Source organism: Kryptolebias marmoratus, linkage group LG10 (assembly GCF_001649575.2).
Source record: "Kryptolebias marmoratus isolate JLee-2015 linkage group LG10, ASM164957v2, whole genome shotgun sequence".
In the NCBI taxonomy this organism is placed as follows: Eukaryota; Metazoa; Chordata; class Actinopteri; order Cyprinodontiformes; family Rivulidae; genus Kryptolebias; species Kryptolebias marmoratus.
Genome location: NC_051439.1, coordinates 18,446,501 through 18,472,733, shown reverse-complemented (window position 1 = coordinate 18,472,733; position 26,233 = coordinate 18,446,501). Strand labels below are relative to the sequence as shown.

Genomic DNA, 26,233 nt, shown 5'->3' with positions numbered 1-26,233 from the left:
TTCCATCCATCTCTAACTTTTCAAAGGCATGTCTGTTTATTTGATGACATCAGAATCCATAGTCATAATAATTTTCTCAACAATAGTCCACTGCAGCACAGTATAGCCTTTACATAATTCCAGTTCCCATCACTTTCAAGACATGGATTTAAAATAAAAACAACTCTAAAGCTGGGTCAGTTTGCTGTGTATTGTCTAACATCTCCCACACAGCTCAGTTTGATTTTGAAATCACATATTCCAGTGGTGGATGTGCTGTTGTATCCATCACGTAACACGTCTCACACCTCCTGATGCCAGTCAGAGGCTCTGCACTACATCAGATATAAGTGGGCAACTGACAAGGCATTGCCCACACCTCAAGCTTTGCTCTTTTCAACAAGTCAAAGAACCTCTCTTGTTTATCTGATTCATGTAATATTTAACTGACCCCCTGCCTGGCACATAACATCGCTCCTGCCTGCTGAACTTTCCAGTCAGAGCCTCTCAGTCTTAAAAGGCAAAGTTTGAGCAAAAGGTGAATTATGCAGGGTAAGGATTTTTTCTTTAATTTCATGTCTATGAAAAAAAAAAGAAATCTAAAGCAGAAGCGCTTTAAGGACAGGAGCTAGAAAAAAATCATGTTTGTTTGTTTTCAAGGTCATAAAACATTCTCATTATATGGCAATATGAAAAAAGGGCCAAACATTCAATGCTAAAAATACAATTTTACTGACACTTCAGTCTGTTTGACAGGAAGAAAAAAAATGACTTTTATATAATAAGCTGAAATTTTACAGCACAGATATAATGACTTAGAGCATTTTTATCACCACATTTAAAACGAAATGAACTTTAATGCTTTTGAATATGGACTTCCTGTTCTAACAGCTTTAGATCTATGAGGCAATAAGAACATTAAAGGTGATGAAAAACTTTCAGCTTGCCTAAAGTTACAATCATTTTGTATATGTCACATAAGACTTTTTTAAAGTCTTTTTTTTACTGCTCTTCTTTGTCATTTTATAAAGAGCCATATTTTGATATAAAAAATGATGTGATGTAACAGTAAAAATAGATGGCATTGGGGACATTTGACACCTACCTCCAACAATAATATTTTTAGTGGCAATTTCCTATAAACTCCATTCCTTACAACACAAAAATGTGTTTCAGTGATATTCATCTGATTCATTTTCCATTTAAATCAATGTTTGGCAGCAAAGAAGTCAAGTTTATAGTCAGTTTTGATATTTGGTAATGAAAGTTATCAACCTCAGAAAAAAAGTGGATATTTTGAGCTTCATTTATGTGTAGATAACAGAGCCCCAGTGTTGCATCATTGGAAAAAAACGGCCTTTAAGTGTTTTGAAACATATTCACCAATCATTGTTTTTTCAACTAATTGGGTTTAGATGGTTTTAACTATGTTAATATAGTTTTTTGGAGATAAATTGTCATCCACCTCTGGTTTATCATCATGAAGATGATTTTTTCAGGTGTAGCTGCCTCTGAACCAATTTGTAAATAAATAAAAAAAATAACTGCACGATAACATTTAAGATTAGTCCCCTTTTACCCAACAGCAACAAACACAAAACGATGCAACTGGAAAAAAAAAAAAAAGGGAGATGCTTTCATTACGAAGGGGCATGCATGTTGTTCAATAAATTAGTCCTGGGAGTCAAAATAATCTACATATGTTGCAGCACTGACCCATTAGGGTTTGCAATTAATTCCAAAAACTTACTGGAAAGAGATTTTTACTGAGATAAACTGCAGCCTGTAGCTCAGATTATCTGCTCACAATCAGTTCCTGGAGCCCGGAGCCTGTTCCACATCGACCCAAGCTGCCTGAAGATGAAGTGGTATCAGGAGCATCTAGTCTCTGCAAGGACTTTGTCTTTGCAAGGGAGAACTTTAAACATCTTCCTCACTCTGGTGCCAGTATGTGAAAAATACGACATTCTTAAAGCTATAGTCAACATTGTTTTTCATGATGAAACAGTTTTATGCATCCAGCTCAAATTGATCTTGATGTAAAAGGGCAAAATGATTTAAAAATCAAGAATACAAATCTTTGTTGTTTCATTACAGATGCATAATTGTACATTTTAACAAATTCTTGCAAATCTATGGCAGATTACATGATAGTTACAGAACAGTGTTGCTATGTTTCTAACAACTAAAACATAAAGATGTGAAATGAACTGGTTTGTTCATGTTAGGGAGCGCCTTGAAAAAGCAGGACACTGAGGAAATACTAAGCAGGCATCAGGTAAAATGTCCGGGTAGGGAAAATAGGGTGCTCGGATGATTAGTTTCAAACCATTCCATTTATATTAGGATATAAGGTTACCACGAGGGGGTCAAGAGACACTGATGGAAATGTGCCCCCTTCTTTTAGATTTTAATGTCAAAATGATACCTGCCGGTTCAGCCAGAAGACTTCTACTTGCAATTTTAAAGCTATTTCAGGCCTCCTAAGTGTCTGTTTGTGCTTTATGACCTCTATCATAATATGAAAATTTACTCCACAGCTCAATATCACCTTTATATCCACTCTGTTATCGACAGGAATTCAAATTAGTATAAAAAAGTACAAAACAAACTAGGATTAATAACACATTTGAAGTTTCAGTTGTTTTCCATTTCCAAAATCTTACATTATCATATTTTAAACAGAGACTTCTGACATAAGCTTAATGCTTATTTATGATGATTTAATGATTTTGGAACATACATTTATAAGCTGAACCCACACAGGAAGGTTCAGTGTGACTTTGTGTTGAAGGAGATAAAGGAATCAATGAAGCCTCTTCTCTTGGTATTTAGGAACTTCGACCAGCTCTTGGAATGCCTACCTCTTCTGGATAACTTCACTCAGGTTTAACCCTTATCAACAAAACAGAGTATTCTACCATCACCAAAATAATTAAAAAGGTAATTAAAGCAGCTTCAGAACCATTGTTTTAGGGGTTTAAAAAACATTCACATTCATCTGGAAGATAAAAATACCAAATAAATCTTTTGCACAAAAGCATTTCATCACTGCCACTAAGGTTTGTGATAGATTTCTTAAAAAATAATGTGTTTGTCTTTTACTTTTCTTTAACAAGAACTGTGTTGTACAGCTTTTGATGTAAATTTCTTAGTAGATAATCACTATTAATAAAATCCTACTTTCGTTGATTCAAATGTTTTTCTAGAAGTTTCATAAATCTTACAGTATTTTGCTTGTTTCAGTGCAATTTTTGCTTTGTGTACAGACTCCAATTAAAGTTATACATGAACATGTACTGCAATAATCTTTGTATTAAGATTGTCACCAGATATTTTGGAGCAAAACTTTTAAGAAAGAAGCCCCACATACAGTCACCTGCATCCAAAAATTTGTTGGTTGTTGGATCATTTAAGGCAAAAGTCTCACAATAACATAAGTTCTCAGCATTTTTTTTTATTACTCTAATAACTAAAACTAATTAAATATTTCACATAATTTCCTTCAACCTTATGTTCAATTGAAAACAAGGTTCTAAAGGTTCAAAAGCTTGCCTCTAATGAGTTCTATCTTCTTAAATAATTCAAGACACAGATACAATATTAGTGTTTCCCCCACGTCAACAGCTTTGAGTCGGCATAACTTTTATTTCAGCTGCTTTTCTTCTGCTCTGTGCAAACAGAAATTAACACTCAAATAACTGACATTGAAACGCAGCAGAGACTCTCCCACTCAACTGAAATTTAACAAGACCACATTAATTAGATGATTAAATAAAACATGGTTCTCACGAGCAAATAATTTGGCATTTTGATCCTGAGTGAACAGATATTTGTTGCTGATTGGCCATTTCTTTTGGGTGAAACGTGTAAATGATGTCTAAAATGTTTGTAGACATCTTGGAAAAATGAGACTAAATATGGTCTAAAAGTGAAAGCTTCTATAGGTCTAGACTCTAAATACATGTCTTCATTTAGTCAAGATTGGCAATATTAGCACAGCTCACAGAAGAGCCATGAGCTCTTCAGTTATTTCATGCTTCTTGCATCCCATTGAGCCAACTTGCCACACAGGCACATGGCAGGCATTACTCCTGTGGTGCAGTTTAAGTCACAAAATGTAATTCCCTATCAAGAATTGTGTTTTTATTTTTAAACAAATATAAATGCAGCTCATTCATTAAAATGTCCTAAGGCACCTCGTTGTCAAAACCGCCTGTGTAGTTTAATATTTCTATGACAAATTAAATGATTTCAAATCTTGTTTCATGTTTTCTTCCCCCAGTAAGACAAAAATGTATAAATATGCCTTCCTAATAACTACTATTTTCTCATTTTTTCTGCTCTAAGTTGAACAAACTGATTTTGTTTTTTGAGACATTAATGTTATAACAGTATGAGTGATGGAAAAGTGGAACGTAAAATCTACTTTTTCAATCAGTTTGAAATCTCAGTTTGTGCTTTCTGGCATTCTTTTTGAGAAGCAAAATATAATAATATAGCCCAATATGTACATGATATGTACTTGATACATACATACTCAGTATATGCCAGGTACATAACTCATGCATACACTGTAAATATAGGGTAACAGGCCACTTCATAATACAGTTCAGTCCCTGTCGGTACCTGGTACTTACTTACTTGGCCAGGTATCAATCAGGTAAGTGCCTAGTATATACCGAGCTGTATTATCAATTGCTACCTTTTTTTGGCATGATTTACAAATCTTGGTTGTTTGCATTGCATAGCTTCATTAGCTTTTGTGCTATATAAATATAGTTATGGGGACAAAACTGCTTTGGGTAAATGTAGTCTAAATTCAGATATTTACAAATTCAGGGCTATAAAAAGGAATATAGACTCAACATTGAAATTGTGTCAATTTCTCACATAAATGGGAACTCTAAGAAACATTTTTTTGGCCTTGCAGCTGTTTTTTGGTATGGTGGTTTACCATTCTAAACTGTAGCTGAAACAAGGTTTGCACAGCTGTATTTTGTTTTTGCAGTTGAACAGAAAATCAGCTAAGTGTTCTTGAACTGTTGCAAATCACTGCAGAAATAAGGTAAAAGACAAGTATGCTATAGAAGAGCCCATTTGGTCACTGTTAAAAACTTTGAGACAATGTCCTTCAGAAGCGGTACAAAACCTTGGCCAATGCTCTTAAAAATAATTTAAAACGCATCGCAGAAGGAATGACACCGACTCACTTGCTCTCTTATCAGAGGCTGCCAGATGCCGGCCCACAACACCATCCCACACACAGCCCGAAGGTGCACCGCAACATGAAGCCATCACAGTGGGGAGGCAGATACAGTAAAGAGGAGGGGGGGAAGGAAGAGGAAGAAAGAGATGAATAGCCAAGGAACATTCAGCAGGAAAAGTAGATCATCGAGCGGAGGAGGGATGAGTGGAGCGTGGGGAAAAGTACCAGACCGATCTCTTCTTTCTTTCCACTGCGCCCGAAAGGCTAAAGACCAAAGAAAGACTACGTTAGATGTCTTCTGACAGGGTTTGATGTGTGACCATGAAAAAAGAGGTGGTATATGAAGGTTCTCTGTGCAGTTTTGTGGCAACAGTAAAAATGAAAATCACTTGTGAGTTACAAGCTCCATCCATCATCCTTGTTGCAGCTCCAACATGCAGCTCTGGCCCGGCAGCACAGCCACTCATGCACATATTGTATGCAAAAACCCTTCAGGCTGTCTTCACTGTGGGCGGAAGTATTCTAAATTTTGCACGTGGAAGGCAGAAAACCTTTTACCAGTGTGAGACACACTGTCTGATGAAGCCATCTGTGATTAGATTTTGACAGGCTGCTCAAAGTGCGCCAGCTGACAGCCTCAAAATTCAATTTTACTTCACTTTCTTATGTGCTTTGCTCAAAGACAGCGATCTGTGGCGACATTCAGATGTACACACACAAATGGACACACTGCCGTACACACATGACGGCTGCCAGCTGCTCACCGCCTTAACTTCTTTCTTGGGCTGCCAGTAAAAGCTGATTACCAGCACCGGTTGTCCTCCAAACAAACAGCAGGGAGTTAGCAGAGTATGTGAGCAGAACATTTTAGTCTGACAGAAAGACCTAGTAAGATGGCAACATGCAAGTGGGCACCAGAACAGGAGCTGAGCCCTGTGTGAAAACGTAATTTAAGCTCAGAGAGTGACAGAAAACAAGTGGGTTGGAGAGTTGAAGACTGATAAGAACATAGCATTAACATACAGCGTGCAAATGTCAGAAAACTATGAAATTGCTCATAAAAAGCTAAGTTTTTTTTTTTTGTAAGGAAGCACCTACAGTTGTTTGAAGACACGTGAAATACATGTTTCAGTATCGCCTTTAATGCAGATATCTTAGGATAAAAGTTTCAGGTAAAATACAGTTTATTGCCCAAAATGCATATTTGGTTTGGAGCCACTTCAGAAGCCACTTCTGAAAACACATTTTGGTTGTTCTGTGTCAAATCAGTCTTGAGTTTCTACATTTAAAATTTTTATTTTTTTGTTTTATTTTTTAAATGTTATTTATTTGCTGCATAAATATATACTTCCATCAACTGTTTGTCAGTCTGGATCTGGAAGTCCCACAGAATCTTGGCTCTGCCATTCTCCACCACCTTTGGTGGAGTCTCCCACTTTGACTGTGAGACTTTATACTACAGCTGTTCCTCTACACTTTTCCAGCCACTTGGTTATGGTGTTCCATGCACGCTTTGGGGCATCTTTAGACAGCCTGCAACTTGGGTCCTGCCTTGTATAATAGACCCTGGCCTTTATTGCTCTTGTGCTGATGGCCTGCTCTTGTGCTGCCATGATTAGTGCCTTTGTGAATGTCATAATCAAATGGCCGGACTAGTGTACAGGAACATCTGTGCCGAGTGTGGACTGGATGTCACACAGTCAAAGTGGGAGAAAATTACAGGACTAAGAGACTAGGATTTCCAGATTCAGACTGACAAACAGGTGATGGCTAAACAACCAGACACTGGTTTTAAATGACACTAAAGTGGCATTTAATATTTAAGTGTTCTTAACTTAAATGCTACAAAACCTATGTTTAATTTTTGCAACTTTTTTCTCTGTGACACAAAAAATCAAGGTCACCTCTCTTCAAGATATTACATGGTGTCACTGCAGCTTTATTACCACCACAACACAAGAAATCATCTGTTACAATATCAGTCAGAACATGAGGACAGTATGTGTATAATCATTTCTAATTTAACCTTGCTAGCGATCTGGTTAATTTGGCTGAACCACTCAGACTCAGCAAGCCAAGCTGAAATGACAAAACAATCAGCAGGAGAATGTTTGCAAGCGGAATTAATGCTTCCATCTGTAATTCAAACTTTACCCAGCATTAAAACCTCTAATGCAGTAAACCCAACCCATCTGCCACTGCAGGAAGGATGAAACAAAAAGCAGGAAGTTTAAGCAAGCATAAATTTAACCCCTATCTGCCCACAGACTGAGGGTGACAGAAATAATACTGCATGATTAGTCTCCATTTGCATCATGCTAATGCTCATGCAAGCAAAACCGTGTCTGTTTATGCAGAAGTCTGTCCATATGGGGGGCTGTTATATAATTCATACTGCAGGTGTTAAAGAGCTTAAGCTTCCAGAATGAGACACAAGCAGATTTTAAATAGGGCCCGTCATATTCTGTGGGGTGGTAGCATGTTTATAAAATGGCTGACAGGCAGGAGTCATTCAAAATCTTGTATGAAACCAATCAGCCAGCTTTTTGTCAAACAGAAACACGTCTGATGTGAGACTTCCCTCGTGGACACAACGCACAATGTTTAAAATTTGTCTGAAGATGAGCTGCCAGAGAAAACTCAGATCAAATCAAAATAATCCGCATGTGAGTGAGTCAGCCAATATCCCAGTTACAATAACAGGATTAACTTTTGTTTCCTTCTCAATATGTGATGCGCTTTCAATGGCTGATAAGGTTCCCTTTTAATTAGATTCAGAAATAATAACAGATAATAGGCAAACACAAAGTAATGTATGATTAAAGCAGGCAGCGATTTGGAGATACTGAATGTTCTCTTTGATGTGAAATGCACTTTACAGCATATTCTGTACAATAAACAGCCCATTTCACAAGGCAGATGCTGCTGCTTCTCTTTGTTATAAAACTGGCCCAAAGACGAGAGAAAGATCTCCAATCAGCTGAGGCTCGTACAACAAAGGCAGCTGGTAATTTATAGTGCTCAGTGGACCTCTTCTGTGCATGTTGAGCCCACTGAAGCAGCACACTAAAGCCCAGCTGTGGTGTTCTGATTGCCTCTGATCCATCTAATATTACCACAATCGACAACTGATGTCAACAGTTTATTCTAAAACAGCTGAACTTTTTATTCAGCCAAAACCATAAAAATTGTAGCTTATAGGAATTGGTCACAATATTCAAACCACTGAGAGGAAAATGTGAGTAACATTTTGTTTGGCTGGAAAACCTTGGCTCTCAGCTGCTTTCTCCTGCAGGGTCGATGCACCCCACCACACTGCAAAAGCTGCTCAGTAAACCCCCCAGGGATGCTACAAAGAGTCCATGGCGCTGACCTGGCCTCCAAACTCCCCAGATCCCCATCCAATCAACCATCTGCAGTTTGCACTGAACAAACCTGATCCACAGAGGCCCAAACAGGACCAACAAGACCAGAAAAAAATCATGGTGCAAACATCCTAGAGCTACAACATGGTCAGCGGTAACTTGGACTATAATAAACATGGTTTTACTGTTGTCATTGACAGGTGTGTATTCTTTTGTGCAAATAATAGCTGCTTGGTCTTAAGCCCAGAGCACAATGGGCAACGTATACATGTGTCAAAGCAACCATTTCTTTTGTTTATAACCTCCTCAACTGGTACTGGAATATCCTTACTTTACAATCTTTGCTACATCACTTTTTTCAAACCTCGCTACAAACAAAGATATATGTTCATGTCTGCTTTTTCCCTGCATGGACATCCAGAATCTCATAGATCGCTTCTGGTTTCATAGCAACTCTGTCTCTTTGAGAAAACATTTCTATGTTTTATTTATTGTAAATAAATATTTCAATAATCAATTCTAGATTTTGTGTCTTACAGTATAGTAAATCCAGAATAAATCTTCAGAAGAACTCAATAGGCTGATCTGAATGGTGCAAAGCACATTCATTGAAATAAAACAGTCAAACAGTGAGAACTGTCAAACTTCAGGTGGTGGAGCTGCATCCTTCAGAAATCTGTTTATTGATCCTTGTTGGTTGCTCTCTGCTTCCTTTGACAAGATTCTCAGACAGACATCCTGGATGCACTCAACTTAAAATGTCCAATATTTTGCACTCAGTAAAGTCCACTGTAAAAGAAAAAAAAGGGCTAAAGCTGTTAAATCTCATGTGGATTCTACTTGAGTTATCTTGTAATTTCAGATTTAACTGTTTGAAGGGGTGGAAAGTATTTATAATCAGTGCAATCAGCCTGCACACTCTCATCACGATTATGATCACTCCTGCTGTAATACAGTTTTATTTTTAAAAAATATTTCAACTCCATCCTGCCAAGATAATAGGGCAAATAATGAGGCTGTGAAAACAAAAACAGATAAACTCATTACACACTGTGTGTTCACATTTTTATTCATTTTTTTTTTCCTTTTTTAGATAGTATTGTCTTATTAGTTCAGATTAACAAGATAATTTGAATTTAATCTTACATTTTTTTAACAAATAGAAACACAAGTAAAATAGGGGTTTATCTTCGACAGTGCAAACTACTGATGCGAGGAAAGAGTGTAATAAGTTCAATCTACATGCTTCTATCTCCCTGCCTTTCACTTGATGCTGTAATGAAGTCCAAGTAGTTGGGTGGGGAGAGGAGACAGAATATAGACAACGCCTAGAGACAACAGGGTCATAGATGTGTTTCTGTAGATGAGATTTTCAAAAACGGCATCTTTTTTTTAGCAGGACTGAACTCTGTGTTCAGACTTTTCCTTCTTTCCACAGTAGGAAAATCCCATCAGACAAAAAACTTATGGCAGCTGTTGCAGCATTTTAAACAGCATTAGTTCAGCTCCAGTTGGTTTGTTACATTCCACTGTGTGAATCAAGTTTTTTTTAAAAAGGGAAAAGAGAAAAAAAAAAAACTTCTGTGAATTTAGCGCAAACCAATTCTCGTCTTCCTCAGAACCTGAAGAGTGTCAGCAGTGGCCTAGTTTTAAGTGCTTCCTATTTGAAGGGCTTTGCTGAAGGTGGATGGAGGGAGAGAGGTTCACTTGCAGAATAAAACTGATTGATTATCTTGGAAAATCACCTAATACCAACACAAAGCAATCCCAAGCTAATAAGCAATTATTTCAAACAAATGAAGGAAAATATTTATTGTTCTACTAAAATGATTTCACATCCTCAACTAAAACAAGACTTTAGATTTTTTCACACAGAAGAATCCTTGCTTTGATTTAAAGAAGTAGGTCTATGAAGGAAATATTTGTATAACACTCATTTAAGAATGAATTACATCATATTTCATCATTATTTGATGATACAGTTATGTAACCTAAAAAGGAAGAATGCGTGCATTAATTGCTCTGCAACTCCACTCTAAATTTAAATATGTGACAATGTTTAAAATTGTTGCTCATCTCAGTCCACAGATTGTAAATAAAGATGGATGTTTTCTCCAGGTTAGAAAAATTAAGAACTCACAACACAAAAAAAAAAAAAATGTTGAACTCTTTGGTGTTGTGTGCAGAAAATATCAAACAAACTAAAAAACAAAACAAAACATTTTTTTTTTCTGAAAGTAGCTCATCTTCTAAATGTACCAGTGCAATAAAAACAAATGTGTTTTAGGATACTGACACAACTCTTTAGGAACTGCATAAAATAGAACAGAACAAAACAAACACATATCTATCTATCTATCTATCTATCTATCTATCTATCTATCTATCTATCTATCTATCTATCTATCTATCTATCTATCTATCTATCTATCTATCTATTACACACATATACACACACATACAAGGACAAATGTCCTTCTTAAAGGACACTTCTGGCTTTGAATGTATTGAATAACTCCAAATGAAGTGCAATATTTCCTTTGGAAATCAAAAGGAAGAACATTATAAAGAAGGTTTTACCAGGCGCCACTGAGGCAGAAAGGGCTTCTAAAGTCTGATATAGATACTGTAATGAGTTGATCTCTGGTGTGTAACTGGACAGGGGAAATTCTCAAAGCAGAAACAGGAGCAGGTTTAAAAGCCTGCTGCATTGAATCAATGACATGTTGATTGAATGAAAAAATAAATCAAACAGTAGCTGAAAGGAAATGTGATGATTTTCTTTGGAACAATGTCACAGGACTTCTGCAGCAAACAAAAAAAAAACATCATGTGAATTGCTGGGAGAGGGATGTTTGGGTTTTCCTTCTGGACCTGTTGCCTCTATGACCTGACCACATAAGCAGAAGCCAATGGATAGATAGATGTGTCTTTTTCTAAAGCAGCAGGCAGTATAGGGTTTGCCAAGAAATTTCCAGGAAGTCACAGAGTGTGGTATTGCATAAGATCTGTTCAAACATTTTAAGACTTGGAGGTAAGAACTTCAGCATGAACTTCAATCAATAAAACAAAATCTAGTTTTGTGTGCCTGTGTTTTTATTTATAGTCAGTTTATTTCTGGTCTAAAGGTAAAATTAAGAAAATATGTCTAGAACTGGAATTTTCTGCACCTGTTTCTACATTGTGAAAATCTTCAAAGCAAAGCCTGAACATCTTTAAAAGCCTGGATGTGTGGTTGGACTAAAAGAGTTTGTCAGCAAATTTACGTTCCAGGATATATTTCACAGGAGTATTTATTAGCCATCAAATGTTTGCAAAACTCACAGTTACATAAACTATCAATAGTACTTCCCAAATAGCCCAATCCATCCAAAGTTTGTCAAATTATTGTAAAATCATGATTTTATTTTTGCCTTGAAAACTAAGGTAACAAGCACTACTTAGAGCAAATCTATATTTCTGATGCTGGATTTCAGATGTCTTCATGAATTACAAAAATCCATTTAGTTTGTTTCTCTTTACTTTTTAAACTTTGTAAAGAGTTAGTCCAAATTTGTGCTAAATCTGTTTGTGAAATTGATTGCACAACAAACCACCTATGTTTTAGCACAGTTTTGTGTTTTCTACTCTGTTATACCTGTTAAGGAGTATTTTTCCGACTCAGTGGACCTAACCTCATGGTGACATTTCAGCAATTACATCATGTGGAGTCTCTATAACCAATAAGGCTAATGTTGCGGTAGACTGATTAATTTCAGTTTTGGAGTTCAAATGTGAAATCTTCATTTAAAACAAATATTTTCTGCCATTTATAACAAAGGGTCCTCTTCAATCTAGCTAAACTAACCAACAAGTTGGCTAGAAAACTAGCGTTTGACCAAGTTATGTTAGCTGGTTGGTTGAGTTCATGTCAACCTGAAAGGGTCCCATACATTTTCCCACAGAAGACAAACTGTGTTAGACATTTAAAGTCAGTTGTACCACTCTCTAAACCAACAGTGACAGTATACTGGATGACTAATTCAACACAGTTTATATTGTTCTTCCTAGAAGTATCTCCCATAGCAACTCCAATAGCTGATTTTCCTCTCTGTATCTTTGATCACTATTCTTTCATCTTTTGTGAGCCTGGAACTGGCACAAAATTGCAGCTTAGTGTGATATATGACATTCCATCTCAGCAGCGTATGAAAAATAAATTGAATTTCCCTACATCGTTTCCTGATCAGCCCCTGATTCCCTCTCATTTCCACAACCAACCCTTCCCTCTTCAGTTCACACCTGCCTCTTTCTTCCTGCCCATGCATGTGGGAGCTTGGCAGCAGAACACAAACACAGAGGGTGCATTTTCACCGAGTATGTCACAGCAGGTTTCAAGCTCTAAACCAGTGGTTTAAGACACGTTTTTTTTATTTCTTGTGAGACCTCTACTTTGAACTACAAAAAAGCTACACCTCACCTTCTTGTTCTCAAAATTGCATGTTCTCAAGCATGTGCAACCAATAAAATAAGAATCTCAAATTTGTTGGAAATCTTAAGTTTAGAAATGTTGAAGTCTAACACCTGTAGTTTCGTTTATAATTATGTATCAAAATCTGTAAAACAGGACTAAAATTCCTCTTCTAAAAACTAGCAAAGCAGAGAGCCAATTTGAACTCCAGTTTCCAGAAAAAAATGCATCTTGGCACAGCATGATGTTAGAACAAGATTGTGATATTTGGTCTCAGTGCAGTCAATGAAATTTTCCGACTACTGTTTGTACAACATTTGTAATGTCCATCTAGCCATCCATTTTCTTTACGTGGGGAACTGTTGCCTATCTACAGTAGTCACTGTGCGAGAGCCAGGGTACACTCTGGACAGGTCGCAAGTCCATCACAGAGCCACATAGAGACAATTGAGACAAACAACCATTCACGATCTTACTCATAACTAGGGACAATTTAGTTACCAAATCAGTGGAAGGAAACCGGAGTACCCAGAGTAAACCCATGCATGCCCAGGGAGAACATACAAATTCCACCCAAAAAAAGCCTAGGCTGGGAGGCAATTCTGCTACCTGCTTGCTGGGAAGCGACAGCTCTAACCACTCTAACCATCTCTTCAATGAAAACCTTGTGTAACCACTGGGATTTTTGGTGTCCACTCTATGGTGACCTGTACCCCAGCTGGGGGTAGATGTGAACCCCCTTTTGTTTCTAGTAATATGTAGTAATATTCTAGTATTATGTATTGATTTATTAAGCTGTTAATCAGCACAGTCTAAAATATATATCTGTGAATGCTTTGTTTCTTAACATTCTCATGAGAATGACATTAATAAAAGTGATACCCCTCTTCACCTCGTAAAATATTACTCCATGGATATTCCAGAAGTGAATAACAATTTGAAATTGCCACATTTTTTTTGGATTATTTTTGTCAATGTAAAGTTTCAACTTGATGCTGATTAACTAAAATCATAAAATATGAGTAACTCTTGACTATGAAATAGTTAAAATGATTGGCCAAAGTTGTGCTAAATTTGTTTCAACTCTCCTCATATTTCTGTGTCAACAAAACCAAGTAACTTAACTCTCTTCAAGCACTCTAAAGACTCACTCGGATCAACACAAATCCCCTGCAGCCTGAGTTTAAGCATTGTTTTGTTTGGGTTCAGGATTTACAAAACTAGTGAGAGAAGTGAAGACTAACAATAAAAAGTAGCACATTTATTCTGCACGTCCTCTATAAATCTAACGAGCTTTCTGTTCTCCTCTTGAGAAAACAGGCACAAAGCATCAAAAGCATCAAAAGCATGTGTGCACTCTTGATCACATTAAATCCATCATGATGCAAAATGAGCATCAAGAAAGTAGGACAGCCTTCACTGCAGCTTAGAACTGACACTTACTTTATACCAAAGACATCATTAAGAAATGAAGCCTCATTTTGAGACTGTATGAAATCCTAATATCATACTTCACTCTTTGCTGCACCTGAAACCTCAGTTTAATGTTTATATTCATAATCCTAGGTGGAACTCATGAGGTTATTGTTTCAAATACATGCCTACTTAAAGAAATCTGTTTGGAAATAACTCCTATTTAGTTCTAACTGCTGAAAAATTGAACTTTCTCTGAGAACTGGCTCTCAATTTGCAGTACACTGTTTCACTGAGAAACATTTGATGCTAAATGATGCTTCCATGTCAGCTGATTGGCAGCTCAGATTGGCAGCTTACCCACCGGCTCCCCATCCTTACCTCACACTGCGACAGCTCAGATTAAGTAGCTAACATTAACTCATGTGTTGATGAGTCATGAGTCACTTTAGCCCGAAGTTGAGCAGGGAAGGGAATCACTCTGCACTCCATATAAAATCGACCAAAAGCAGCAACTCTGGCATTCAAACAAGCTCTGTTTAAAATCAAAGAGGGACAGAACAGGTCATACTTTATATAAAGTTTAGTGTGATAATTAGTGTTCTTTTAAGGTTGACATGAACTTCTTTTCTCTTGTTTCCAGAATTTGGTCTTTGTGCTTTTATAATAACTACCCAGCGTGGGCAGATCCATGGGCCCAGTTACTGGTGACTTATATCCTAATAAATAAGTCGAATTTACAAACTATGGCTCTTCAAAAATTTCTTGCAGCTGTACTCAGTCTTTATGTCTTGTGGGAAATAAAACATGTAGGATGTTGATTTAAGGGCATCAGCATTACTGTGCAAAAATACAAATATACAAATACCATTTTTTATGCTTTGCTTCCAAGCAATTGGACTCTATTGAAATGTTATAAATTCATCTTTATCAATAGTTCTTCGGGCATTGTGACGTTCTTTTGAAGTTTTTCTTTGGGCTTTGGTTGTTTTTTTTTCCAATTCATTTTCAGTGCAGTACTTGAGCATTATCAGAGCAATGATTTCTGTTGGTTAAGCCACTGAACTTTGACCTATGAATCATTCAGACATAAAAGGCTTCTAAACTCAAGAAATAGACCAGTGTTGTGTAACTAAAAAACAGATAACTTATCAGAAAAAAAAAAATTGGATTTTTGTTACCAGCAGCCTGTGACATAGACATAATCTGTTCCTATTATTACTTTAGTGAAATCCACAGACTTAGTAATACTTAATTTTAGGACTGACAACTCTTTTTTTCGACCTTTACCATTGTTAATCCCATACTGCCTATGCTGATATGATCTGATACAAGGACTGGGCAGAAAATGAGGGAAGTGGCAACTGAAATGCAGAGAAAAACTTTAAAAGATGTTAAAAAAGTTTAAAAAACTATTTATCAAAACCACTTTAAAATTTAACAAGAATATCTAGCACCTCTAAAGTAAAATATAAATAAATTGTGCAGTCTGAAATTGAGTGAAACTCCACATTACTTTTTAGATACCATATGTTAACTGGATGTGTTACATGATCATTTCTTTAAGAATGTTGATCCTGACTTGGAAAAATCTTAAATCTGTAAAACATAAAACCTTGAAGTCACATAAACTAAATAAATAAATAAAAATATTCTAATGCCACTGTTATATTGAAACGGTTTAAATTGATAGGAAATATAATTGGTGTGTTCATATATGAAGTAACCCTTCCATCTAGAGCCAATATAGAAAGTTCCAGGTAAAACAAAAATAAAACATTATGCATGCATGAATAATAAGATCAACTGGGGCAAAAGATATTGCACATGGTTTATAAAGCAGGCTGTGTGCAATGTGAGGAAGGCAGGGGGATTATTAGTGGCTGCAATTAAAAGAATAAATGTGCTTATTATACAAGCATTTATATGAGTAGGAGGTGTTGATGGCCTGGTTGGCTTGTTTGGGTTCTCCACATTAATTTAATTCAAGATAAAAAAAAGAAAAAAAAAGATCCCTGTGTACTTTTGCAACAGACTTTTTTTTGTTTATGAGTGTTTGCAGACTGGATTTGTGATAACACAAAATAAAGTTTCATTTTTTAAAGCAAAAAAAAAGGACAATTTCTGAACAGGAGACAGAAAAATACAAGAAGAAATTTGCACATCAAGTCAGAACAGCTCACATTTATCAGGATTTAATCTCATTAGAGCCTTCTAAACTTTTAAGATGCTGCCAATGCCTGGGGAGGCTTTCAATGAGCTTTGATAAGAAAAATGAATTTAGGGCTTAAAAAAAAAGAAAAAAAAAGCACATATTACCTATATTGTGTGGTTTTGTGCCATATGGTCCCTTGGAAAAACCTCCAGGCCACACATTCACAGTCAAAGAGAGGAATAAACACTCAACCTACAGAGAGGAGATAAAAAGAAAATGCTGTTTAAAGTCCACGTCCTACACAACTCTTCTGCATGAGCATGTCGGTGGTGAAGGTCTAGAAAATGAAAAGGTCAAGTGTGGTTCCTTAGCAGGTGAATACTGAATGAGCCTTCGTGCATTAACAAATTACTTTATGTTTTACACGTTTGACCTTTGTGACTGTAAGTAATTCTCTGTTCTGACATGCTTTGAAAACTAAGCTATCTCATGTACATCCTAAACAAAACAGGTGTTTTTATACATACTCGCCGTGGGCAAATCATGCCACTAAGCTATAAAACCTTTTAAAAATTCAGACAGCAGTGTTATGATTTAGAGTGAATTATGTGCTTCTCAAACAAAAGCGGTGCAAAAGGAGGAGGGGGGGATTTCACTGCTTTAAGGGAAATTATTGAAATTTAGCGCAGCAGGGCTTTGGCTCCCAAGTGACATTATAATCTCTGCAATGACTTGACGAGCATTATTTGTCTCCTTTCCCTCATTTTTCTCGACCAGTCGTCCCTACAAGCTGTTTTCTTTTCTAAACACACAGTGGGGAAGCTGTGTTATGTGTTTGCTTTGGAAATCTGTGTGGGAGTAAGAGTGTGGGTGCAGATTCATGCATGTCAGCGAGTACGTTTGAGCTTGGCTTCATGTATGCGGAACTATATACACTGAATTTACAAGATCATGCACATATAAAACTTTTGTTTCTGTCTTTCAGAAGGAATAGGTTGTCCCTCTGAGTGATGAATGAAGGTGAGGATACATTCTTATATGACACACCATGCCTCTTTGCTTCCCTGACTAATAGTAAACATTTTTACATTCTATTCAGTGCTCATGCTTTGTGGTGTTTATGTGACTCTGCTGCCTCCTACACAAGAATCAAATGATCCTGTCTTTGTTGTTGATTCTGATGATGACAAACTCTCCTTCATAAGCATTCACACTCCTGTGGTATTGTTCCCATCATGCCCCTTTCCTGTTCATCACTGTGTTGTCTCCCAAACATCTTTACTGTTGTGATCCAGCTGCAGATGTCAGCATTATAAGTTCAAACCATGCAAATGCTTATTCAGGGGTTTTGTGATTTCTGTGGGAGAGGTTGCATCCTGCACTGCAAAAGCCCAGAAAAAAAGATCTCTGTGTTTTATCAGTATCTGGTCAGACTTTGCCTATCTGTTGATGTATGTTTTGCATTTTGACAGCCAAAAGGGGCACAATTCAATGAAATAAGTAGTATATTAGTCAGTATAGCAAAATATTAACCAAATGAGCAATAAAGGTAAATATGCAAGTAATTAACTAAGCAAATATACAAGCACATAATTATATTACTAAGTAAATAATCAGGTAAATAAGAAAGTACACAAGCAAAGCAAGTAATATGTGAAGAAGTAAAAATGTAAGTAAATAACTATATTAGCTAGTAAAAAAATACCAAAGCAACAAAATTAAAAATACAGTGAATAGGCAAATACTTAAGTAAACTGGATGTTATGTTATTGATTTTACAAAATAAATTGATAGAGCCAGTTAAAATACTGATTCTTTGGGTGACTTTAATTGGTTTTATATTTGTTTGAATATGCCATTTAGGCACCAAAGAAATTTAGCTGCTGTTTATATATTTTATTAGGTTTAGCATATCTTTTATTAATTCTCAGGCTCTCACTTCGTAATCATCCATAAAGGGAGATCACATGTGTTAAAAATATGCTCCAAGCAACAGAAACGGTTCTGACTAGACTACTGACTTTGACTGCCAACGATAACAGAAAAAAAATCAATTCATGATGCGCTGAAAAATGGAACAATGAAATATTTTATAGAAGAAGTAATTACATTTATGCTAGAGAAAAATATTTTATAGTTTAGTCAATAAGACAATTGAATAAATTTTCATCTTTTTGTATTTATATTATAGCTTTAAGTAACAACACATTTAGACAATTATTTAATGGCATACTTTTAAATGCGATGTGGCACTCTTTTCCTTCATACAGGCACATAAATATCAAATACTCTATTTTTGAATCTTTTTTTTGATTCAAGTGTTTAAGGTGAAATGATCTTGGAGGGCGGAGGGTTTGATGCTGATTGTTTTAGAGTCCCTCTTTTACAGAGTTACCATTAGACTCTAAGGACTAACAGCCATAGAATACAAATACCACATTATCCTTACAAGTCTTCATTGAGATTCCATTTAAAGATGCTGCTTTGTGCATTAACCCGCTGTGATGCACATTCAGACTCACAAAATGAGTGTGGGAATTGAGACTTTCAAAGACGCCAGGAGAGCACAGCTTTATTACAACACAACAAGCCTATTAATAACATTCATAATGCATTTAAAATCTGTTTGTTACTGTCAGGCACCATCAGTTTGAGCTCCCAGAGTTTAATTTACAAATATGAACCAATGCTCATGGTCAACCTTGTAGCTTGTAAACCTGCAGGGCGCACAAGCAATAAGATGAACAACTTGGGGGTGTGTCACAAGGTCTTGGAGAAATCTATGCACTACAATAAAAACTACATCCCAAAGTATGTTCACATTGTGTGAGCCATAACCCAAATGTTTAGGGTTATGCTGAATGTCAAGAAAACAAATGCTCTCATAATGAAACATAAAAGAAATCTTGACATTCATGGTGAGTCTCAGAATACCAAACGCAGATGTGTGTGTGTTTTGATAGATTCACAAAATGAAGTCAGACTGCATTCCTTCACAAGGTTATTTCTGTATTCATATAAACACTAAACAGAGAGAAGGTTGTGTTTTAGAAAACCAAACAGCAGACTGTGTGCAAGTTATCTGAACAGGTCTGGCAAAACCTGGAGCTTCACACTATACAACAGTAAGTAACTATTAATCTGTTATTTTCTTACTTTTTTAAACTTCACGATGAAACCAATATACACAAATGGTAAAACTAATAAGACATTTAGATCTTTACATAAAACATGCTGCTGTGGAAGACTTGCAAAAATGATTGCATGTAATCAACAGACCATACAGGCTAAATAATGCAATGCAAATTGTTGTGACTGTTGAAATTTTGTCAATGGACCAAAGTTATCAACAAAACTAATAATTTCAGATAATCTCTGACAATGGCCTGAAGCATTGAACACATCGCTGTTCCCGAAATGGGCTTTTGGAATCAATATGACCACATTTTTGTGTAAATGTTGATGTTTTAAGGTCATTTATAAGATAAACTCCCAAACTGGATCACTAAGCCTCATTTTTATATCTTATTGAAAACAAAAACAAAAACAAACAACAACTTTTCTGTCCTTTATAAATTCACCCAGAGGAGATGAAGTCTAACAGAATACACTTTTTTGTGCCAGAAAAGAACACAAGAAAAAACAATGAAGATTTTAATCAAATGTTGACTGGGTCAAGCTCCAGGCGCGGCTTATTGATTTACTTTCAGAACCAGGAAATGTGTTAATCACATCTGTCATAATGACAAAGACAAGGCACAGTAGAGAATGTTGTACATTTATAAGTTCATCTATCAGTTATATTACTGGTGCTTTGTTGTACCACAAAGGCTTTATTAAAAACAATATGTTCACAAAAAGTATATATAGTGCCAAAAATTATTTTATTATATGGGTTTGTAATTTAAAAAAAAAAAAGGACTGCTCATACTACTTATATTACTGACCTGATTCATGAACATGAATCCCACAAAGTAGGACTTTGAACAACTCTTTGAAAGAGTATTATAGAATACAAAAATGTACATTCCTTTCTTAAAAAATGGTACAGACTTTCTTCTGTTTAAGAAGATCATTAAGAAATCATTAAACCTATTTTCCTTAGCATTTAATTCAACCTGCTCTTATCATGGCGGCTTTCTCAAAACCTCCAGGTCATTTGACCCAGTTAGTGACTTTTCTTGGCAAAAGTGACAGTTTGACTGCAACAAGAAACTGGTGCGAGCAATGAAAACCTGCTCTAGAAAGTAAAACAGTAAGCAAAGAAAACGGAACATAAAACCCAGAACAGGCACTTCATCAAAAGCAACGAACCTGATAAAACCAAGACCAACACAAGGAGACGGCAAAAAAACACAGTATCAATTCTAAAAATCAAAAGAAAAAAAAATCCAAATGCAACAGAAGCCACAGACCATGACAGTAAGTTTGTTTGGGATTTCTAAAAAAAGAGAGAAAGAAATCTGCTGGCAGCCAATTAGCAATCTGGCTCAAACTAAAAACACACATTGTGACCACAGTATGTTGGTGCTTTGCTCACTTTATATACTCATTTTACAGCAAAAAGACTACAACACATGCTGTTACCCGCATTACACATCACTGAATCATTAGCATCTGGCTCACACTCAACTTGAACAGTTGGCCAAAAAAAAAAAAAAGAGCCCTCTTTCTCTCCAGCTTGCTTCGGACATTACATGCATGTCAGAGTTGTTAGGCTGTTTGCTGCGGACACAAACATGGGTCTCAATGACAAGACAAGTTTCCTTACCGCAAATATATCCCCCAACTGCACCTCCCGTGGAGAAGTGTAATCACATTTTCCGCAAGGGTGGCTCTAGTGCCCGCGAGAAAAGGGTTTATCGAATTCACAGACATTGTCATTACGCAGTCCGTGTGGTTTCCCCTCCATATCTGTGACCACTCATCCAGCCAGTGCCATTTAAAGAGCATCAAAGCTGGGGGACTTGTTATTACACAGAGAGAGCTGGAGATAACACACAGAGTGAAATTATAAGGTAGGTGAGGGATGTGTGTGGAATTGTACTCGATTGCTTTGTGAACTGATAGTTTCAATGTTGAGTGCTTGAGGCAAAAATTGAAATATTTCTTCCTGCTGTCACTAATTAATGACATAATTATTTCAGTCATGCAAACACTCTTCAAACTTAATTTTACTTGTACTGTGGCCTTTCCATTCCTTAAGTTAAGTGTGCATGTATATATATATGAGGTATATGAGGTAGAATAATAAGACTAATGTAATGGTAGTGGATATTTCGGTATATACACTGAAAAAGTTTGAGAAAATACTCACAAACATCTATAAATAAATCTGTGATAACTAAGGCAGAAGTGTCAGAGGATTAAGCGTCAGAAAAGTTTTATTTATAAAAGATTAGTCTAACTTTGGCTTCAGGATGTAGCGCAAACACCCTGTCAAATCTTAGCTTACATGATATCTAACAATATTAAAAAACTGTAAAAGCAGAGAAAATCAAAAGTCACCTTCTCTGTGGCTCATAGACTTCACTTTCTTTATTGACCCATTTGCTCCAAGACCAAATTGTGTCAGCAAAATTTTGCAAGAACCAGTAAAAATCCTCACTTACATAGGTCTGCTTCCACTAATATTGCACGGCATTTAATTTTGGATTTGATTTTAATACATCATTTGACCCCTTTGTTTGGTTCATCCGTGTCATATTCACAAACCATCATCCATCCATCCATTTTCTTTACCCCCTTCTTCTTTCTGGGTCACAGGGAGCTGGAGCCTATCTCCAGCAGTCACTGTGCCAGAGGCGGGGACACCCTGGACAGGGCGCAAGTCTATCACAGGGACACATAGAGACAAACAAGACAAGCAACCATTCACACTCACTCACACGTAGGGACAATTTTAGAGTTTATTCACAAACTAAATAATACTAAATATATGCTGGTCCAAACATGTTGATCCAATTCCATAGGTGTGAGCAATTTGCACTATATTTTTGTGTCAGCCTACAGTATGCAGTTGTCTTGCTGTGCAATCTAAATATAACTGTTAGTTATAAACACATCAAGCACAAAGGTGTTACAGAAGAAAAAAAAGGAGAAGAAATGTTTTCTGGCAATGAAGACATTACAAATGAACAAGATGTCACTTATCAGAGAGGAATCACCTACAGGATGACATTTCTAAATCATTAGGGACATTTTGTGCTTCATTGATCTTCAATGCATCCTTTTATTTTTACTTATTAGATTAAAAAAGGCTCCGTCTGGATCACAGGGTACACATTCTTTCAAGCTCCCACCATCTCTGGCAGACCTACTGTAGACTGGGGAATTTGAGGTGGGGTGGGGTCATGTGTTAAAAATTGAACTTCTTTGGGTTTTATTTGTTAACCTCTGGTTGTCAAGCACTATCTACTGAGATGTCATACAAGATTTTCTGTACATTGTTGCATCTGCAAATACAATTTATTTGGAGATGCAACAATGTCTGAAACTTATCACTGGAACAGAGGATGAATGATCCTTTTTTTCTGACATCCCTGCTTTCTTTTGTGAAAGCAACAGTGCAGCAGATTACTTCTGTCCTTTAGTTTTTTTTCTCCTGAGACCTAAACACCATCTTTCAGGAGATGATAAATATTTAACCTAAACTGTGTGATGCAAAAAGTGCTGAGCTTTGAAAATCAGATGCTTTTAGCAGATATTTAAATAAATTTGGGCAGATTTTTTCTGTAAATGTATGGATTATACTTCATTTAAATAAGAGCAGAAGGCTTTTTAAAACAAGACGAGATACAAGACATCAACATATACTAAATTAAATGTTTCATCATTTCTTTAATTTTAATTTAATCTTTAATTTCCAAATGAGCTGAAGCTGTGGAAAGTCAAGGCCTCAGTGGTACCAGTGGTTATAGAAGCACTCAGGGCTGTGACCCCCAAACTAAATGAGTGGCTCCAACAGATCCCAGGAACAACCTCAGAGATCTCTGTCCAGAAGAGCGCAGTCCTAGGAACACCAAAGATACTGCGTAGAACCCTCACGCTCCTAAGCCTCTAGTAGAGAACCCGAGCTTGATGTGAAAGTGGAGCCGTCCATGTGGAACAAATAGGGTGAGATGGAAGTTATATATATACACACACACAAACAAGACATTACAACCAAATAAGATTAAGTATTACTTATTTTAGGGTCGTTTTGAAAATCTCACAGTTTGTTCACTTCAGTGGGACTAGTATTTCTTTTGCTTGCATGAAAGAACAAACAATGTCACTGCTGACGTCTCAGCTTGGATGAGTACGAGTGTTAACTTCAGTTTGGATGACACAGGCATACTGGCCATCTGGAGTTTTTTCTCCCCTGCGAGGTTGGTGGACATGTGGGCCAGCACTGAGCCAAGCTAAGTTTAAAGCATGTCCCATGGGTTTGTTGGCTGGCTGTCATGAGCACAGTGCATTTCTCTACCCTGGGGGTAATGTTACTCAGGTAGCACTTGGACACTGAACTGAAGGTAATATACAATATAAATGTAAAATGAAATGTAGTGTAAAATTGAAAATGAAGGCTGAGAATCTTCAAGGTGAAAGCTTTCCTGAGGCAAAGGTGGCTTTCTGACAACAACTGCTGTCAGCACAACTATTACTCCAACATCATCCTATAACTGCCTACTGCCTTGTCTGAGACCAAGAGCTTTGTTTTCCTGCCCTTAAAAACTCAAAGGATTTATTTTGAAAATGCTATTTAATCAAAACACTTTCTAGAGAATTTTGGGAAAAAAAGTATTGATTTAAATTGGCAGTTGCTACCTTTGTTAAAGGATCAAGCCACAGGAGCTTCACAGACGATGTCGAGAATCCTGCAACACAGCATTTAATCAGGAGAACAAAACCTGTATATTGATAAAGTCTGCCTGAACAGAATGCTGATTTCTGAAATCATTAAAATGCCCCAAGATTGTCTAGATCTTTACTGTTCTTGAAATGTTTCTGGATGAAACAGAAATAACTAATAATCACAAACTACAAAAAAAAAGGTAACAGGTGAAGAAATGAGTTACAAAATACCAAAATGTCGATAACTCATAAATCATTCAATGTTTTTGTAGAATGAATGGTAATATAGCATTCCTAAGGAGCAGAACATTGGCAGAATTAATAAAGATGGAGACTGTTGTTATGACCCAGTGTCTGATAATTACAGAGATTGAAAACAGCAGGAATTGGCAACAGAAGTAGTTTGAGGTTTTGAGCAGTGTTTTGATTGTTTTTGGTGTGCAGATTTGGTTCGTTCAAGTTTCTTTTTTTTAATAAATTTTTAATAAATTGTTATAATTTTTAACTAATAAATGTTGGTTTAAATTCCTGCAAAGCTAACACAGAGGCACAAGTAATTTGTAGCTTTTCTACCATAACAAAGTCTAATTTGAACAAACATGTGAGATACACACATTTATACGATCTCTAAGGGATGCATAAATGTGTGTAACACACAAACATATGTATCTTTGAAAGATTGCATAGCTTTTACAACATAATTGGGAACAAATTAGAGGCTATGCATCACACAGCCCTCATTTAAGGTGGTTTGCTCCTTAAACTAAATAGCATCTTACTGCTCAAATGCAAACAACCCATCCTGGAAAAAAAAAAAATCATGTATTGATGGTGATTGATGGTTGGTTTGGACTTAAAAGCAGGTATAGTTCCAAGAAGGTATTTAAAAAAGGTATTTAAAAAAAGTTAAACAAAATTGGGCAAATGGGGAGTGTGTGTGTGTGTGTGGGGGGGGTACAGAATTAAATATAAGGATCTGCCAGGAAAACACAAAAACAAGGATTGGTTGGAAAGATTGATCAGAGAGTAAATAAAGTTGGGATGATTACAGATGAATAACAGGGATGTAAGACAAGGCAAACACAGACGTTGAAACTTGCTGGATGGGAACATGGAAAACACTGAAAAACAAGGATCTTCAGAAAACTCAAATGCAAACCAAATCACAACAGAGACCATAAACACTCCAATTACAATTTATACATATATTCCGGTGAAAAGTAGTCACGATTGAAGTTGACGCAAAAGCAGGACTGAGGATGTAGAAGGCAGATATGAAAAGAGCATTTTTATTTAAGGACAACTTAAAGGTACTGCACTTTATCCAAACAGAAGTTTGAAACATTAACAAGGTGGGGCAGAAACATTCTTAAACTTTGTTTTGTGGGGGGAAGAAAAACAAAAAAATCAGACAACGATGGGGATCCATGCAATGAACAAACTTGAACACTGCTGACTTTAAAAAAAGAGAGCAGACATGTCAGGGAAGATAGAATTCAACATTTTTTCCAGGGATGTACATCATGCCACCATCTCTTACAGTCTGTAACTACAGCACTTAACCTACTGATTTGGAAATGCCTTAATGTGATTCCTCTCTGTGGAAGCGAGATGTTCTTCTTTCAGTTTTGCCACTAGACTTCAGACCTGAAAAACTACAGCTTGTTAAATCTAAATCTGCTCTTTCTCTCTGCCATTCATTACCTGCTGTGTTTCTAATAGAGGGTCATAGTTAGATTTTCTTTTAATATTATTGTTGAAAGACAACTGCAAAGCGATGCAAATCACACGTATCTTGGGTGCCAGTGCTGCTGGTGTTTGTGCAG

At 36.4% G+C, this 26,233-nt stretch overlaps 1 protein-coding gene across 2 annotated transcripts in view; it reads right to left on the bottom strand.

Moving 5' to 3' along the window:
* The window catches only part of LOC108241783 (leucine-rich repeat and fibronectin type-III domain-containing protein 2), a 111,082-nt gene that overhangs the window by 16,555 nt on the left and 68,294 nt on the right, over positions 1 to 26,233 (bottom strand). The window contains exon 4 of one of the 2 annotated variants that reach the window (XM_017426203.3): positions 16,736 to 16,823. The exons of the other annotated variant lie outside the window; for it this stretch is intronic. The gene's annotated coding sequence lies outside the window, so the exon portion shown is untranslated. The remainder of the gene's footprint in view (positions 1 to 16,735; positions 16,824 to 26,233) is intronic. 2 annotated transcript variants of the gene reach the window in all.